This window comes from Panthera onca, chromosome X, assembly GCF_046562875.1.
Source record: "Panthera onca isolate mPanOnc1 chromosome X, mPanOnc1 haplotype 2, whole genome shotgun sequence".
NCBI lineage: Eukaryota > Metazoa > Chordata > Mammalia > Carnivora > Felidae > Panthera > Panthera onca.
Window position 1 is genome coordinate 95,470,633 of NC_138357.1, and position 18,801 is coordinate 95,489,433.

Below are 18,801 nucleotides of genomic sequence, written 5' to 3' on the forward strand. Positions count from 1 at the left end.
TCTCACACACAGTCCACCCATGCGGCTGGCAGAGACGGGAATGACTTACCTCACAACCAAGGCCTCTTCTGGCCCCAGAACCCCTGGCTGTCCGGCCCCACGGCCCCTCTGTAGTCTCGTCAGGACTCACAGGAACTCGTCCCTGTGACCTTAACCTCGGCCCCCTTCATTCCATCTTCTGCACGTGGCCAGGAGGCTTGTTCCAATGACCCAGATCTGCTCCTGACACCGCCCTGCTCAACAGCCAGGACATGTAGAACAAAGTTCACACTCCTTAGCAGGATCTCGAAGGCCTGTCCCTACCTGGCGCCAGCCTACCGTGGCAGCCTCACCTTCGGGCCCGTGCCCGTGCCGCCCTCTCTGCTCGCGTGCCGCCCACCTCCATCTTGAGCTTGTCCAACTTCCAACCTCACCTGTCAACCTCTAGCTCAAACGCTACCCTGTTTTTGACACCCCCACTTCGGACAGTACCGATCGCCCCCTCTTGTTGATTCCAGAGTGTACGTCACTCTGTTCTAGCACTTTCCAAACATTAGTATAACTAGTTGCAGGTGGTTTGTGTTTGGCTTGTAGCCTCAATAAGGGCATGAGCTATAGCTTATTCGTTTGGGTATCTGTAACACTCGACACATTACCCCACACGGGGTAGCCTGTGTGCTTTACTACTAGAATAGAATAAATTCAGAGAACAAATCCCATGGGTGTGGCAGGGGAGGAGTGGCCGATGCAGGCGAGACGCTAGAAGTCCAGAGGTGCCCTCGAGGGATTCTCTCCCAATTCCTTCATTAATGGTTTTATATTTTTTCGTAGGATCGCCTCTGGAGAATTAGCCAACCTTCTCGGCTACTCCCCTTTCCACCAAATCGCTGACCATCTCTGTTCTCAGAGCCGTGGGTCATCCCGTATTTATGATCTTAAACCATAGTTACAACCCTTCCCTTGACCATTTTTTACTCAGCAGCCACGAAGCTCACGAGGCCCTGTCTTTTTAGCCTTTGCCTTGCCAGCCCTCTCGACCCTCCGCCACATGTGACCGCCTTATTATCAATAGTTTGCGTACGTGAGGTCAAGAGACTCCCCATTTCAGTACAAGAATTTTCTGAAGGCTCATAATCACAGCTTCCTGTGTAACCCTTTCTGCTCTTCCTTGCCCCGAAGCCCAAGGGTAAGTTCCACACTCCTCGGCAGGGGACATAAGCTTTTCCACATCCTTACTTTGTCCCCTGCGACCCCTACCTCCACCTTCTCTTCTCACCGCTGCCACCCACCTCTGGCTGGGACCACCCTGAGCTTCACTGCTGTCCTGGGAGCAGGCCAGGCTCTACTGTGATGCTTGGCTCTCCGGCACACCGTTCCTGGAATGCTCCTCCTTCCTCCTCCATCTGGTGAACTTCTAGCCATTTTTCAAGGTCCATTTCAGCTGTTTCCTCTTCGGACGCAGAGGCATCTTCCCTGCCAATACTCTTCCCTCCTGCGTGGAAAAGCACTAGGGGTATGTTTTCATGATGCCATTCTCCCTACCTCTGTTTTTTTTTCTTTTCTATATTTTAAATTTAATTTTCAGATATCAAGTGCCATCATCAGATTACTCATAATTACTGGGGAGTGACTTTCTCTTGTCATTAGTTCATGCACGTTCCATGAGCACCAGCAAAGCTGCTACCCAAAACAAAAGCCAGGACCCTGATCATGGCCTATGCATCGTTCCCCACCCCCATTAACCTAGGCCTTTGACTCCCCATTTGACATAGTTTCTCACGCTTTTGAATCATTTATCCAGTATCCCAATTCTTCCCTTTTTATATAGCTTTACTGCGGCTATATACATTCTCTGAAAATTAAAATATTTTAGTTGTTTCTAACTTCAACAAAAAAGAACATTCTGCGTGTAATCTTTCGGAGCTTATATTTTCAGATTTTGTATGGCTAAGATTCATCCAAATTCTCCTACATAACTGTCATTCATTTAGACTCCTGTGTGATTTTCCACTGTGTGTGTATACCACAATTTATTCTTCCACTTGCCTTTTGGTGGGCATTTGGCTTGGTATAGGGTTTCCAGATTTAGCAAGTGAAAAATACAGAACGCCCAGTTAAATTTGACTTTTAGATAATTTTTTTAGTATAAGTATGTCCCATGAAATATTTGAGACATGCTTATCACCAACATATTCATTGTCCAAAATTCAAATTGACCTGGGTATCCTATATTTTATCTGGCAGTCCTACTTGGGAAACAAAGCTGCTATGAACATTTCTTTTTTTTAATTTTATCTTTATTTTTATTTTTGAGAGAGAGAGAGCGCGCAAGCATGAGTGGGGAAGGGGCAGAGAGAGAGGGAGACACGGAATCTGAAGCAGGCTCCAGGCTCTGAGTTGTCAGCACAGAGCCCGACGTGGGGCTGGAACTCACTAACTGCAAGATCGTGACCTGAGCCAAAGTCAGACGCTCAAGTGACTGAGCCACCCAGGTGCCCCTGCTCTGAACAGTTTTGTACATGTCTCCCATTGGACGTGTCGAGGTTTCTCTTGGGTCTATACCTAGGTATGAGCATCTCAACTTAGCGGGTAACACCAAACCGCTTTCTTAAATGGCAGCTCTCAATTCTTAAGCCCCATCTCCTATTTTAAGATTCGAAAAAGGGTCAGAGTGTGGGAAGACAGGATTGTATGTGAGGAGATGGGTGAAGAGCCGTAGCTCCACAGTGAAGGCCACCTTCTCTTCCTTTTAAGGCAGAGGTTGGGGTTGTTATCCCCAAGCCTGGTGAGGGGCCTTCAGGATGCTTTGCAAAATGTTCCCTGCAGGTGGGAGCCCCTGGGCACTTCACCTATGGCCCTGAATGCTAAAGCAGGCTGTGGGCTGGGTTTTGCCTCCAGCCTGGGGCCATGGAGCGGGGAGAAAAAGGCCCTTAAGGGCTTTCATGGCCAAGTCCGTAGAGACTAGTACTTTGGGGTGATCCTGGACTCCCAGAGTATGCTGGGACAAGAGATGGAGAACTGTGACCCACAGGCCTGAAATAGCCACAGACGAGAGAGAGCTGACGTGGAGCCAATATGGGTCCTGAGCAGCAGTGCAAAAGGCAATCTCAGCTCAAAGAGGCCGGAGGGGATCCCGCCAGATTTCTCCAGATTTCTAGCTCAGGAGCAGGCCTCGGCCACCGCTCTTAATGGTGACATAGCAGCCCAAGGTCAAAAGAACTGGAGAGAGGTCTCCGGCCGTGACAACGTCTGAAGGGCCCAAGAGAACCCCTCAGGAGGGAAAGAGCTGGCTTTCTTCATCTCCCATGCCCAGCCAGAGACACCAGCTAGGACCCCAGCCCTGACCATCTGAAAAGGAGACCCAGGAAGAGCAATGCCACCGCCAAGAGGGAGCTGTCTGCTTCCTGGCCTCTCCTCCCTCTCCCGCTGCCAACAGTAGCTGCGGCGAAAAGGCCTCCAACAAATGGAGGCAGTGAGCAGGGGTAGAGGAGAGGTTCCACTCCCCAGCCTCTCTGCCTATAGGAGGCCTGAGGTGCGCAGGGGAAAAATGTAATGTCAAGCCATGCTTGGAGTTTTGACTTTTACATCGTGGATGGGACATTGAAATTGCTCACTTGTGAATCGAAGTGATGGTAACAATCTATTACCTAGCAATAAATAGAAATAAGACCTGGTCAGTTTGCGTCCAGCTTTTGGGGAAGATTACTCTCCCTGAATCAAGTCAAGCAATCAAGTGCTGCTTTGTCCACGGCAGAGGCCATGCTTGTCTGCACACTGGTTACACAGGCATGTCCTGCCCCATGCATGTTCACCTCCCACGTGCATTCAGTCACATCCAGCCAACCACACTGGCCTTCCAACCAACCAACGGGGCAAAGGGTTTCCTTCCCTCCCAGCGTCCTCTGGGCTTTCCTTCCGCTTTTCACTTCTCTCTCCCTCTCTCTCCTATTCCCTTTTCACCTCTCTCTGTAGAGCCTGCGGCACTTGGATACTCTTGGCGTCTGGGTCCTTCTCCAAATCCCAGGAACCTGGTCCTTACTTTATAAGGAAAGCAGGTAGTCGGGGAATAGGAGGCTGGCCTGGGAGGCGATAGAATCTAAAAGGTCCCACAGGCTGTGAGTATCCTGATAACAAGTAGGCTATCACGGATAAGGGTTTGGAAGGAGACGGCCATCCTGCTGGATCCTGAGCCCTTCAAGAATAGAAACCATGTCTTATTTGCTGCAGGGGCTCTAGCAGCAAGCACAGTGCCCAGAGCACAGTAGCCCTTAACCTAAGTTTGTTGGAAGGATGAGCAAGTGAATGAATAAATGAACGGGCAAATGGACTTAGTAAAGGGCACAGGGATCAGCATTTGCACTCCTCTATTTCAAGTTTTATCCCCAACAATGAAGCGAAAAGGGCTGGATATAGCAAATTTGTGGCAACCAGAGCTGGGAGGAATCCGTAACGTACTAGATGACAGAATCAGGACGCAAGATCTCAATTGGATGGATGGACAGAATGGGTGAAAGAAACAAGATGAAATTCAATAAAGATCAATGTAAACATCTGCACTGGATTCGAGGGGTCAATGCCCCAGTTCGGGAAATTCATCTCCCCTTGAAAATCCCCTGGAAAAGTTTTTTTATTCAATACGAATCAACAGCAAGACATGGCTGCCAACGTAGACATTCAGAATCAGGCTTGGACAGGCCACATCAGAGAAGGCTAGGCAAAGGAGGACATTGGTAAACTAGAGCATGTCAGAGCCTGATGACCAGGAAGGTGAGGGATCTGGAACCTTTAGTATATAAGAAATAGTTGAAGAAAGGGGACATTTGTGCCTGGAGATAAGAAACAGGGAGTCACGAGAGTAGCTTTAAATTGGTTGAAGAGCCATACTATAGATGAGGAGTTAGTTTTAGAAGGCAGCACCACAGCAGAAATTACGGATAGGTAATGTGTAGCTGAGGATATTTAAGGACCCTCTCTTGGAACATCACAGCTACCAAATAGGCCACTTTATGAGGCAGGAGCACTCCTACTCACCTTAGGAAGCCCAAAAGAAGCTCAAGAATGATCTCCAAGGGTCAGTGCAGGCCCTGGCCTCTGAAGTCCCTTATGGTCCTGATATGCTATGATTCCACCTTAGGTTAATTCGGTACAGCCTGTCTGAATTCAGGAAGCCGGTGAATTACAGAATGAAGTTTTGGCATATACAGATACCAGCTGTATCTGAAGCCAAGGAAGGAGCATGACCTGATGAAAGGCTTTGGGGGCCAGATACAATGGAGATGAGCCAGGACCAAAATTAGTTAGGTGCCACTAAGTTTGCAAGGCTGATTTAGAACCTAACATTCAAAGGACACTCATAATCAGTTCCAATAAGAACAAACAGCATTCATCAAGCACTAATAATAGGCAGGTCCCAAAGGTTCCTGTCTCTTGGAATTAAAAGCCAAATAACTCAAGTCCTCTAGGGTCAGAAGCAGGTGAACTCAGAGTTCAAGAGGAGGGGCCGTGGGACTAAATCAGAACCCAAATACCTTCAGATGGTTTTGTTCCACCAAATATGAAAAACATACTTGGAATCTTGGGTTTTAAACCTTAAAGGAGACTGGTTTTCTGTGGGGCATCCCCTAAGCGCTTGTTAGAAATGCAGAGTCTCGGGGCACCTGGGCGGCTCAGTCGGTTAAGCGCCGTAATTTGGCTCAGGTCATGATCTTGCAGTTCACCGGTTCAAGCCCCGCGTCAGGCTCTGCACTGCCAGTGTGGAGCCTGCTTGGGATTCTCTCCCTCTTCCTCGCTCTCTGCCCCTCCCCCACTCATGCTTTTTCTCGCTCTCTCTCAAAATAAATAAACTTAAAAAAAAAAAAAGAAGTGCAGAGTCTTCAAGCCCCTCCCCAGACTTACTGAACCAGAACCTTCATTTGAAGGAGAGCCCCAGGTGGTTCACAGGTGCATTAGAATTTGACAGTCAGTGTTCTATGCTAGAGTTGACCAAAAATGTTGTTTTGTTGCTGTCTTATGCTATCAATGGCCAGATCTCACCGCCCAACGTGGGACATGTGAACCGACGAGTATGAGCGTATTTATGAAGATGATAGGACAGGATACTTGGCACTAAGACCGTCCCATCTGCAAAATTGTTTCCTGTGATTACAGAAAGACCAACAATTGCTACCCAAGTGATCCCGTGCTGAGTCGAGCAGCTGGGTTTAGCCTGAAGCAAAGAGAACTTGTACCTCAGGACCCAGTGATGTCTGAGAGAATAGGAAAGCAAGTCTGATCCTTGGAATCCAATGATCCAGTGCTCCAGAACTTGCCAATCCGATGTTAAAGGCTGGAGTAATTAGGGCAGCTAGGATGAGCACATCGCCATTCCTAACCTGTAGCTGCTCCCTCATTATTATCTATAGTACATGACCCCGTGCCCTACCCTGGCATTTAGTGCTATTTTAGAAGGGGTTGTGTAAGAAGCCTACTCCAGGTGTACTGTAAAGGGTCCCTGGTGTGTGGCCTGGAAGGGAACTAGGATGAACGAAGGGAATTTGAAGTTTTTGTAATGAAATGCCTTGAAACCTTTTTTTTTTTTTTTTTTGCACTGCCCAAGTGTTACATTGTCCTTTTTAGTGTGAGAAACAACCCAAGAAACCAAGATAAATGCGGAAACATCAAGGCTTAAAATGAAGGATAGTCTGGCCTTGGGTGAATCAGAAAATCCATGATTTTAATTCACATCTAACCGTAAGGAGCAATGAAACGGCCTTTTGATTTGTTCCAGTTTTAAGACCAAATCCAAACATCTTATCTAATAAGGACGCTCAAGACCATTACTCATCCCGTAATATTCCTCCTCTGAAAATCCCAGAAAGGGCTTTCTTTAGACCAACATTTAAACAGAGTTTGGCCTCCCAACATTCATGGGTCAGCCCTACAACCAGGTGCAAGTGGACTCAGCGGGCGAAGCCCAAGATCTCCAAACACAAACCTTGAAATCTCTCCAACGAAGCCCAGGAAGGAATAGTAGCTCTCTCTGTGTTTCTTATTTACACATTTCTTCCCCCTGCTCCATAAATCAGATGAGGGAAAAAAAGTCTTGTTTTGCCTTTGCGACAGGACAGTGAGCAGAAGGGGCACTGGGTGGCTGTGCCCTCTGCTTTGTGGGGCCACCTGTGTGACTGGCAGGCCTTGCCCGCAGGAATGAGCAAGTCTGGAAATCAGGGCAGGATGGCCGGTGAGCAGGTGGCTGGGGGATTGCAGGAGCCACGGGAGCCATGGAAGGTTCGGGCCTCCCCTCCACACCCTTCTCCAAATGCAGTCCTACGGTGGCATGTCTCCAACAACCAGGGAACACTTTTCACCCTTTTCAATAAGGAAGTCACATTTATTGGCCACGTTCCCCCGTCTCCACCCAGGGACTGAGGCTGCTCTTTAAACCCTGGCATTCCATGGGTCAGAAAAGGACCAGCCTGCCCCCAGGCAGAGGGCATCGATTGCCTGCCTTATCCACCAGGCCAGCCAAATAAACCAACAATATTTATTTAGCAGCAATTACGGAGTTGGTGCTGGGGAATGCCAAAACCAAATGTGCAACATTCCATCCCTGCCCTCGAGGTCACTCGACCTTTGTTGGGGGTGGGGACGGATAAGACACACTACCATGAAAACTAGCAATAACGAAGCAGTGGATACAAAATGCCAAGAGAGTTGGAAAAACAAAGAAGGACATTGTCATCGCATTGAGCTGAAGCGAGGGGCATTCTAACAGGAATGAGGCAGAAGGGTGCAGGGTGGTCAAGAGGTCTGTGAGCCTGAGGTCACGGTGGAGGGCATTCAGGGGTGGGCAGGGAAGGTGGGGGGCGGTTCGAGCGGGCTATAAGCCTGGGGGGGAGGGGTACAATTGAGCTGTAGTTGGGGACAGTGGCTGCAGTAGAGGCTTCTACTCTGAGCAGGACTCCTCCCTTGGCTTGTGGCCTGTTCCAGGGTAAGCCCTCTTCGAGGACAGGCAGAGCCATTCTGAGGAACGGCAGGATGGACCAGGTGCCCAACCTTGATTGCGGGAAGTCAGGATATTCCTCCAGCTCCGCCCTCTGCCCTGCTGGCCAGACTCTAGGTTAATGCCAAGGCCTTTGGAGTGTCCTCCTCCCACAGGGAGACGCAGGGCTAATAACCGCAAAGTCAAATCTATCACCAAAAAAATGCAGATATTTGTCATAGGGAGAGAGGGAAACATGCCAGGCAGTGCCACCTCCACAGCACGGTGGCTGAGGTCCCAGTAAATGTGACCTTCCAGTAGCTGGTGGCTGCTCAGCAGCTCGTCCATTCCTCTCAGGGTTCCCTCAGGTCTGTGCTCCTTTCTTCCTGCCTCCTGCCCAGCCTGCACAGCCCGGACTCTCTGGGGATGCCGGCGTTCCCACAGACTGAGAACATGAGCCATGGAGGCTGTCCCCTCCACCACCCTTTCCTGTGTGCTGACTTAACTCCGTGGCACCCACTCCTCCTCAGTCCCACCCCTAACCTCAGAGGACGAGTCAGCCTTCTTTGCTGGAAGATCCATTTCCTCAATTCCATTCAGTCCTTAACACTGGCTCTTGCCCCCCACCCTCACTCCACTGAAACATGGAGGCTGTCTTAGGGGCTCCTGGGTGGCTCAGTAGGTTGAGTGTCCAACTTCGGCTCAGGTCATGATCTCACGGTCCCTGAGTTTGAGCCCCGTGTCGGGCTCTGTGCTGACAGCTCAGAGCCTGGAGCCTGCTTCGGATTCTGTGTCTCCCTCTCTCTCTGCCCCTTCCCTGTTCATGCTCTGTCTCTCTCTCTCTCAAAAATAAACAAACATTTAAGAAAGAAAGAAAGAAAGAAAGAAAGAAAGAAAGAAAGAAAGAAAGATGCTATCTTTAAGATCACCAATCACCTCCTGGTTTCCAAATCTAGTGAAAACTTTTCCCTCCTTACCTGCTGTATCTCACACTACTCACACTGCCATTTCACTACTTCTTGAATCTCTCCATTCCATCCCCTTGGTCTCTGTGTTTCCTGGTTCTCCTTCTGCCTCACTGACTATCCCGTCAGTGACCCCCCTAGGGAACCAAGTGTCCTCTCCTCCCAGAAACTTCCATATCACGCTATGCTGAGTTATACGACTCTTCTCTGGGCTCCCTTAACAATCTGGCCCTTACCAAATTATATCAAAATTATCTGTTTGTGTGTGTGTATTTCCCTATTAAGCAAGAAGTCCCCAGAGAGAAGTGGCTATGTCGATTCATCGTCATGCCCCCAGTACCTATCACAGAATACAGTGTCCACATGTACGCAACAAAATTTGTTCAACTGGCTTGGAACCTAGGCCAAAGGCAAACTACACCGATTTCCAGCTTCACAATTTCTTCAGGATTTCATTTCCAAGTACCCATGTTCTTTCTCTTTTACTCAGAGGCCCATATTCTAGATGAGCAGCCCTCCAGAGAGTGGCGGTTAGAGCTCCACATTCAGTGGAGAAGCTCCAAACCCAATTTCTCAAGGTCTTTCTTAATCTACCTTCTTACATTTTGGTCACCATGTTTCTGAAGTCTTCCACTGATCTGGCCTTGTGTCCATTTGCAGGCACTCGGTTCTTGCTGAACAGAATTTGGCAATCAATTCTGCAAACATCCCGTCTACTAGCCAGTTCTAGAATGCCAATGTTGTTTTGTAGGGGACTCTGTAAATATAAACATGGAGTCCCCTAATTGGTTCTCCTTTTATATATTTGTAGCAATAGTGGCCATCATGTAGACTGACTTTACACACATTTTTTCTAGGTTTTTACAGAGTATCCTACAAAACAACATTGGCATTCTAGAACCCCATGAGCCCACACTACAATCATTATTAAAGGAGAGATGGTATGTTATCGGTATGTGGAATCTCTAATCTAACATGCTTTGCGTTGTTGACCTCAGCCTGTCTACACAGCTCCAATATTTAGAAAGGAATTCCTTCCCTTCCCTAGATTGTCCTTATTTCTACTTAGTGACTCTGACTTTGGATTCTGATCCTGGTCTGATTGATTTCTTATCCAAGGGTGTAGACCCTGGCAGTGTTCTTTGGATGTGCTTCCTTTCTTTCCAATTTCTTGGCTACTTGTCCTGGCTCCTGCCCCATTGGCTCTGACCCAGGATTACTCTTCCAGTCCTTTAAGAAAAAGCCATACATCAGTCACTTCAGATAGCTCCTTCCTTCCTCCCCCATGTGTCCACAAAGGCTTTCTCACAACCCTTCCCATTCTCTCAGCCCTGTAAGAAACTCAGCTTCAGGGATGACCATGGATTTGTAGCCTCCCCCAATCACCTCCTTCTAGCAGGTCCAGATCACAAGGGATAGGCCATATTGAATCTATAAAACTCCTGCAGCCCACTGGGTACTTGAGACAATGTACTGCAGATTGGTGTTAGTCACGGTGCATGAAATGGTGGGAAACACCCTGAATGGGATTAAGACTTTACCACTTAATTCAAGGTGAGCCCTTGAACAAGCCATTCTATTCTTTTGACTTAGATGATCTCTGAGGTTCCCTCAAGATCTACTGGTTGAGGTTCCTGGTTCAAGTGGTTCCTCCAGGGCTATGAGAACCTGATTCACTGCTGTCACTGCATTCTCTACTATCCCTTGAAGACTATCAAGTCACTTAACTGTCCAACAGAGGCCTCCAATGCCCCAGGGATATCACTCACAGTAGCCTTCTAACAAGAGCTCACTCTGCTTGAGTTTAATTCAAAGATCACCGAAGTTGAGGGAGAGGGCAACCAACAGAGTGGCCAGCCAGGTCTCTGATGCTCTGCAGACCCCAACTAAAACAGATATACTACATGCACGTGTTTATGGCTTCTGGATGTTTGAATCCACAGGACCATTACCTCTTTCAGCTGAAACCAGGCCCCTTGGAACATCTCTCTGGGCATGGTTATCCAGAGATTCCTATTACCTTTCTCTTTCTGCGTTTCATCAGCAGGGCCATGGCCAGGACTTGGGCCACACTCACAGTCTGAACTCATCCACATATTCACTGTCTGGAACAGGAGTTGGCAACCTTTTTCTGTAAAGAGCTAGATAGTGAATGTTTTTGGCTTTGCAGGCCCATACAGTCTCTGCCAACCACAAAGCAAACCATATATTAGCAAATAAACGTGGTTGTGCTCTAATAAAACTTTATTTACAAAAATAAGTCAGGGGCCAGATTTGGCCTGAGGGCTGTCATCGGTCTATCCCTACTCTGGCACTACCCATCACCAGCTGGAACGGGTTTTCCAGCTCTTCAGTAGAGGCACCTGACCTTTGGAACTAAGCTGGATCCCCTTGTGGCTGTCCCTTTTGTTTGTATAATCTTGCATGGCTGGCTGGATCATTAACAGTGACATATATGGTTAAGTTAGGACACAATCTGCCTGAAGACATGTAAGGTCAACTAGTACCGTGGTCCCATACATCGACTGACCTTTTATTTGGCATGTCAACAGATCACAGCTACTCTTGACCACCATTTGCCAAGGGCATTCTCCCCGAAGGCAACATTTTCGGGGACTAGGGCACTGCAGTGCTACCCAAACTGTACCCAAAGTACATTGCTGTGAGGCTGAATTTCAGCAGCGACCTAAGTGACTCCAGTTCCAGATGGCCACCATATGTCCTAGTACACGTGTGCTAGAGAAAGTTTCTATTTCCCCACCCTGCTTCCATCTCTGGTCCCCAGAGCAGCCCAGGCCCCCGGCTTTCTGTGCTTTGTGCAATATGATGCTGAGATCAGTTCAGAGCTGAGAGGGGTGGGAGTAGGACAGTATTATGGAAGGAGCACAGATTTTAGAGCCAGAGCAACCTGGGTCCATATTCGAGCTCAGCTCCCAATTTCAGGTCTTCACAGGTCACAGGGGAATGGTAATGCTAGTGCCTACTTTACAGGACTTTGGGGAAGATGAGGTAACACGAAGGGTGTGAGTATTTTAGGAAGGACAATTTAGTTAGTATTGTTGTTACTTATTCAGGTGGTGACAAGCCCAGCCCCTCCCTGCTCCCCACTATCATTGTTCAGGGATGTTTCCTAACTGTCACACAGAGAAAGTTGGAAAGGAAGAGTCTCTAGCTGAGACATGCCTGTCAAATGACCTCTTGGCACAAACCCCGAGCCCCTTCCATATAATGCCAAAAATAGAACCTCACCCCTATGCCTAGTACTTTGAGAGACGTTATGTGTAAGTGTCTTCTCAAACATCATCTCATTTATTCTGGCCACAGCCCTTTAAGGAAAGCAGAATGGGTACTACCATACCCATTTTCCAGATAAGAAAACTGAGGGGGAAGAGCCACTAGAAGAATACCCAGAACGCACCCATCTGTTTGCTTTCCATAAAGTTATGAACCTTTCCTTTCACACAAGAAAAGGCCCGATGGAATTTCTCCCAGTTCTATCTGTCATTAAAACATATGTGTTTGGAACACAATTCAGGATGCTCAGCACCCGGTCCTTCCCGTGGCATTTGTCACCCTGCTTCTTGTCAATGTCTTACCTGGAAACTACATTTAACCCAGAAGAGGCTGGTAACGGTCTGTGAAAGTGGGGGAGGAGGGGAAGAGAAGGAATTGCTTTCATTACTAAAATAAATGCCAAAAAGAAAAACCTATTTAATTCAGAGCTTATCTCGCCTTTTGAAGAGAGAAAAAAGTAAAAAACAAGATCCTGGTTTAGTTATGTGTTTTCCCAAGCATTGATTTTTGTCTGAGAGCTCTGAAAATGTCCACGAGGTCATAAGAGAAGCCTTAACAGCGTGCCTCCACCTCTCATAAAGCTTTATGATGAGGCAGTGTCTTCCTGATTCCCAAACTAAAGGTGTATTGGTCGCACCGAGAAAAACCACATGTCCTGCCTACTGGGTCTCTTACTTAGACCATCCCTATAAGGGGATATAAACCCCAGAAACAAACCTACTGCATATATGTGTGTGTATATATATACATACACATGTATGTATGTATGTATGTATATGTGTATATGCATATACAATCTTAATATTATTTTAAATATGGTATATAATACATATACATACATATCATGTACTTTTTAAAAATATTTATTCAATTTTTGAGTAGGCAACAAACTCACATGGCTCAAACAAAAACCATTTAAAAATTCCACCTCATCCCTTCCCCCAGTCTCCCCCTCCTCTGTGATTTGGGTTGTAGCAAATCTAAGACATGATCAGTTTTTTTTTAATGTTTATCTATCTTGAGAGAGAGAGAGAGAGAGAGAGAGAGAGAGAGCAAGCACACATGTGGGAGGGGAAGAGAGGGAGAGGGAGAGAGAATCCCAAGCAGGCTCTGCGCTGTCAGCACAGAGCCCGACGCAGGGCTCGATCCCACAAACCATGAGATCACGACCTGAGCCGGAATCATGAGTCAGACGCTTAACCAACTGAGCCACCCAGGTGCCCCTGGACATAATCCGTTTTAAGATGCATCATTTTATGTACTATTGAGAAAGAAAAGAATATGGCTGATTATAATTCTAAAACGGCATATAATAGAAGATACCTTTCTATGTCACAGATGTCAAAATGAGAAAAAACATATCTCTGAGAGAATCAATGAAATATGGTGGTCTCCTTGTGCACATTTCCTAATTTATTTATGCATATACAAGCAAATGCAAATACAGATGTCAGTTCTGCATCCTAAAGAGAGCGAAGAGTACCCAGTGCTCTCCCTGTTGCTTTTTTCACTTTGAGGTCCATCTCGGAGGTCTGATCGTGTTGGCGCATAAAGATTGCCCTCATTCATTTTCACGGCTGCAACATATTCTAGTGAATGGATGTGATAAAATGCACTTAACCAGTTCTCTATTGTTGGAAGTTTGGGTCATGTCCAGTCTCAGGCCATTTCAAATAACGCTGCAGCGAACAGCCTTGCGTGTATACCACTGCACAAGAGGGCAAGGATTGCTATAGGATTAAAGTGTGAAAACTGAACACCTGGGCAAAACAGAGCAGGCATTTGTAGTTTTGATGACTATTGCCAAATTTTCTGCCGTAGGGGGTCATGCCAAATTTGCCCTCCCATAATTAAGGTATGAACATGCCTGTTCCCCACAGCTTTGCCAATGAACAGCTGGTATTCTGTTATTTTTTCAACATCTGATAGCTCAAAAGAAAAGGAATCTTAGTATAATTTTATTTTATATTTCTCATATTGTGAATGCAGCTGGATATTTTTCATAACTTTTAGAGCCATTTCTATTTCCTTTTCTGTGAACTGTTTGTATTCTTTGTCTATTTTTCTATTAAGTTGTTATCCTCATTGATTTCTTTTCAGGGAGATCTATACTTTATCATATGAGTGGCAACTTTTCTTCTAGCTTGTCTTTATTCATTTATTTGCTTTAGTTTGTCAACTGTACTTTCTGCCATGCAGAGAGTTTAGTCTGACTTTCAGGTAACTAAATTTGTCAACCTTTTCTTTTACGGTTTCTAGATTCCAAATCATACACACAAAGGCCTTGCTTGCCCCAAGGTTATACAAGAATTTCCTCCTTTTTTCTATAATAATCTTTAAGATGTCATCTTTCTGCATTTGGATCTTGGATAAAATATGGAAATGTTCCTGTTACAGGACACGAGGACTGGATTCATCTTCATTTTTAACTCAATAGCTGACCAGTTGTCCCAGTGCCATTGATTAGTCAGTCCACCATTTCAAACACTCGTTTGAGATGCCACCTTTGAAACTAAATTCCTATATGTATTTGGCTCCATCTTTAGACTTCCTGATCCACCCCATTGTCTTGGGTCTTCCTATTTATAAGCTACCTACATTTTTAAATTAAGCTCAGTTAAAATTTCAGACGCACAGACTAAAATCATTCTCGAGGACTGGTCTCTCTTAAAGCCCCCACCTGAACGCCCATCTTTGATACGACATGTCCTGTTTTACAGGCTACACAATAAAAAGCAACTAGAAGAATTACTTTATTCATCAAAGGCCTCCAGGGAACACTTGGTGACACAACATGGCTGCTGTTTGATAGAATAGTAATATTGATCATTACAGATTTATCGCTTACAGCTCCACAGGTACACACAAGGACACTATATAGAAATAAATGGCCAGGGCCTCTTAGCGACAAATGCCACTGCTCAAGCTTGCTCTACCCATCCTGTCTTTCACACATCGACTTCTTCCTCTTTCCTCTTCGAACCTCCATTCTGAATTCCCGTCCTCCCCTCATGCTCTCACCCACCCATTGAGACTTGCTGCTGGTTTTGACCTTTCAGGTCACAACGACTTGTCAGTTCTGCCTCCTAAATGTATTTCAAGTCTGCCCTCTTCTCACTGTCTCTATCACCAGCATCCTGGGCCAAATCCCCAATATCTGTCTTCTGCACATAGCCTCTTAATGGGTCTTCCTGCCTCCGGTCTTATTTTTTTTCTAATCCAGGTTTCATACGGCAGTGATATTTTCAAAGCACAAATCTGATTGTGTCATTGTACTGTGTTAAAATCTTTTAGTGGCCACCCACTGTTTAGGATGATGCCCATAAGGTCCTGCATGATCTAGTCCTTGATGACCTCTCCACCTTCGCCTTACATCATATCCCACTTTGCTCTCTCCGTCCCACCACACTAGGGCCCTTTCAGTTCCACAAAAACATGTTGCATATGCTGTTCCCAACACTTGAATGCTCTTCCTCCCATTTTTTTAAACCTATTTATCTTTCACATCTCAGCTCAAGCACTACTTCCTCAGGGTTTCCTATGTTTAATCTCCTCATGTCACGTCCTTTCCTTTATGGCACTTACCTCAGTTCATAATGGAACATTTATATGTATTGTTATTTGATTAATATATGTCTCTCATAAACACCATAAGGGCAAGAACATCTTTGTTCCTTACCTTCTTCCTTTCCTTACCCCATGATCTAGCATGCCATCTAGCCCAGCACATAGTAGGATGCCATAAAGTGCTGAGCCTGTTAAATCCATGTCCATTTCCAATTAAATACTTTAACTTACCATTGAATATCTAGTTATTCCGCAATGGCTTCGAATACCCTTATAGATACATTCCCCAGGTGTGTGCAAAGCACCGAAGTAGAAGAAAGCAGGATCGGAGTTCTCCACCAACACCACTGCTGGTGGCTTCCTTCTGCATGTGGTTAACAAGCAGCCATCCAGCCTGGAAGCAGGACAATCTAGTTGAATGGATTTCATTTGCATGGAGTTCTTGGACCAGAACATGGGCCTGGCCAATGATCTAAATGATAGTACCTCTCCCGTGTGCCTGTCACCTTGGCCTAGTTACCAAGAGACCTACAGTCGTCCCTGATTCCAGCCCCGCCACCCAGGTTCCCTATCAGCCTTGCATTCATTTCCTTCTTACTCATCAAAGTTGCCATCTTGTCCTTGACCATAAGGCTTCTAAGATATCAAACATAATGCCTCCTCATAAAATATTGGACCCCTTTTGGGGGCACCTAGGTGGCTCAGTCAGTTAATCATCTGACTCCTGCTTTAAGCTCAGGTTATGATCTCACAGTTCATGAGTTCGAGCCCCGCATTGGGCTCTGGACCGACACTGCGGAGCCTGCTTGGGATTCTCTGTTTCTCTCCCGCTCTCTGCCCCTCCCCTGCTGATTCTCTCTCTCTCTCTCTCTCTTAAAATAAATAAGACTTAAAAAATTTAGTGCCCCTCTATCCTAAAGGCCTCTATCCTACAGGTTGGAATAGCAAACCTCAGGCCAGTCTTTTTGCATTCAGTATATGGGAACTTTAAACTCAGATTGGTGAACTACAAGAGAGTTTGCAATGATCTCTGCCTTCGGATATTTGTGTCCTTCCGTATGCCTCTGCCACATTGCATCAGACCCGATGTGCATGATCAAATAGAATAAGCAGACATGAAGGCGTGTGACTCTCACGGAGGTCAAAAAGGCAGTACAGTTTCTGCCTTGATCTGCTGAATTCCTTGCTCTAGGAGAGGCAGCTGCCATGTCCTGATGACACTCAAGCAAGCCTGTGGAATGACCAATATGGAGAAGAGCCTAGGTCCCTGGCCGGCAGCCAGCACCAACTTACCAGCCATGGAGTGAGTCATATTGGATGGCTGCCGCACCAACTGACACATAAGTACAACCTCATGAGGGATCCTTAGTCAAAAACCACCCAGCTGAGCCGCTCCTGAATCCCTGACCCATAGAAAGCATGCAAAATAATAAACAATGATTCTTATTTTAAGCCATGAAGCTCTGGAGTGATTTGTTTTACAACCTTAGACACAGGCCCTAAGGCCAAAACCAGGAGCCCAATGTCTGGTCTGTGTCTTAAATGTTCTGGATACATGGCCTTTCTTCCTCTCTTCTTTACACAGTTTCTCTTTCTCTTCCAGTAAACTACTCTACTTAGAAGGAATTTATGTGCTTCATCTGGGATTCCTTTACAATGCGTACGTGCTCCTGTGCTGGTCTATATGTGTGCAATAACAGCATGGTGGTTAATAGCACCAATAGCTCTGGTTCCAATAGTTCTGGAAACAAAGTGCCTTAGTTTAAATTCCTGCCCCTCCATTTACTACCAGTATGACCTTGGGCAAATAATGTAATATCCCTGTCCCTAAATGTTCTCACATTTATTTTATTTTATTTTATTTTATTTTATTATGTTTATTTTTTTAAGCTTTTGTTTTTTAATTATTTAATGTTTATTTATTTTTGAGAGAGAGAGAGAGAGCAGGGGAGGGGAAGAGAAAGAGACACAGAATCTGAGCTAGGCTCCAAGCTCTGAACTGTCAACACAGAGCCTGACGCGGGGCTCAAACTTGTGAACCGTGAGATCATGACCTGAGCCAAAATCAGACGCTTAACTGACTGAGCCATCCACGTGCCCCTTAGTGTTTATTTATTTCTGAGAGACAAAGAGACAGAGCATGAGTGGGGGAGGGGCAGAGAGAGAGACACAGAATCCGAAGCAGGCTCCAGGCTCTGAGCTGTCAGCACAGAGCCCGACGTGGGGCTCGAACTCACAAACCATGAGATCATGACCTGAACTGAAGTCAGATGCTTAACCAACTGAGCTACCCAGGACCCCCAAATTTCTCACCTGTAGAGTGGAAATAGTAACAGTACCTATGTCACAGGCTTGATTCCAGTGCTCAGGACAAGGCCTGGCACATAGGAAGCACTCTAAAAACAGTCATTGTTGCTGTTAATATCAGTCGTTCATTATTGTCATTATTATTATTATTATATTAATCATTCTGTGTTGATTGTGTAGTTTCACACCTCCTTCGCTCTCCAGACTGTGAGCTTCCTCGAGGCAGTACCTTAGTGCTATTTATCTTTGCCTCTTCAGCTACCGGGCACCACTAGGGCACCACTCAGGACGTGGTAGAGACCAACATATGTGTATCTTAGTGGGGCTGCCTGTGAGAGGGTATAGGCAAATTCAAGGCCAGATACTTGAGCCACAAGGGCATAGGGCAGAGATATTTTTTGTAGTCCAGGAAAAGGGCCAAAGAAAACACAGGGCAGAGCCAGGCATTGGGTCAGAAGGCAAGGCAAGAGGTTGTCCAGATGTGTGGAGGGTGAGACGGCACTGGCCATGTTGTCCAGATCCTTGCCTGAGAGGTTCTCCTTTCCTTTTAATGAAGGAAGCTTAAGTTCCCCTACCGAGCTCTCCACTTCTGGCGGGATCTTCCGAATGTAAACGGCCTCACTTGTGGCCAGCGTGGGTGGCGCCTTGGTCCAGTCCCCTAAGCTCACCAAGACGGGGTTTCCCTATCTAGAGACTGAAGATAACAATAGTCACGTGTAAGACCCAGGA

General features: G+C 46.4%; 1 long non-coding RNA gene across 4 annotated transcripts in view; it reads right to left on the reverse strand.

Annotated features, from left to right (window-relative positions):
- The window catches only part of LOC145714257 (uncharacterized), a 221,807-nt gene that overhangs the window by 40,266 nt on the left and 162,740 nt on the right, over window positions 1-18,801 (reverse strand). Inside the window, exon 1 of one of the 4 annotated variants that reach the window (XR_014136817.1) lies at window positions 50-139. The exons of the other annotated variants lie outside the window; for them this stretch is intronic. This is a non-coding gene — a long non-coding RNA (uncharacterized LOC145714257). Of the gene's footprint in view, window positions 1-49; window positions 140-18,801 lie in introns of those variants that run through there. 4 annotated transcript variants of the gene reach the window in all.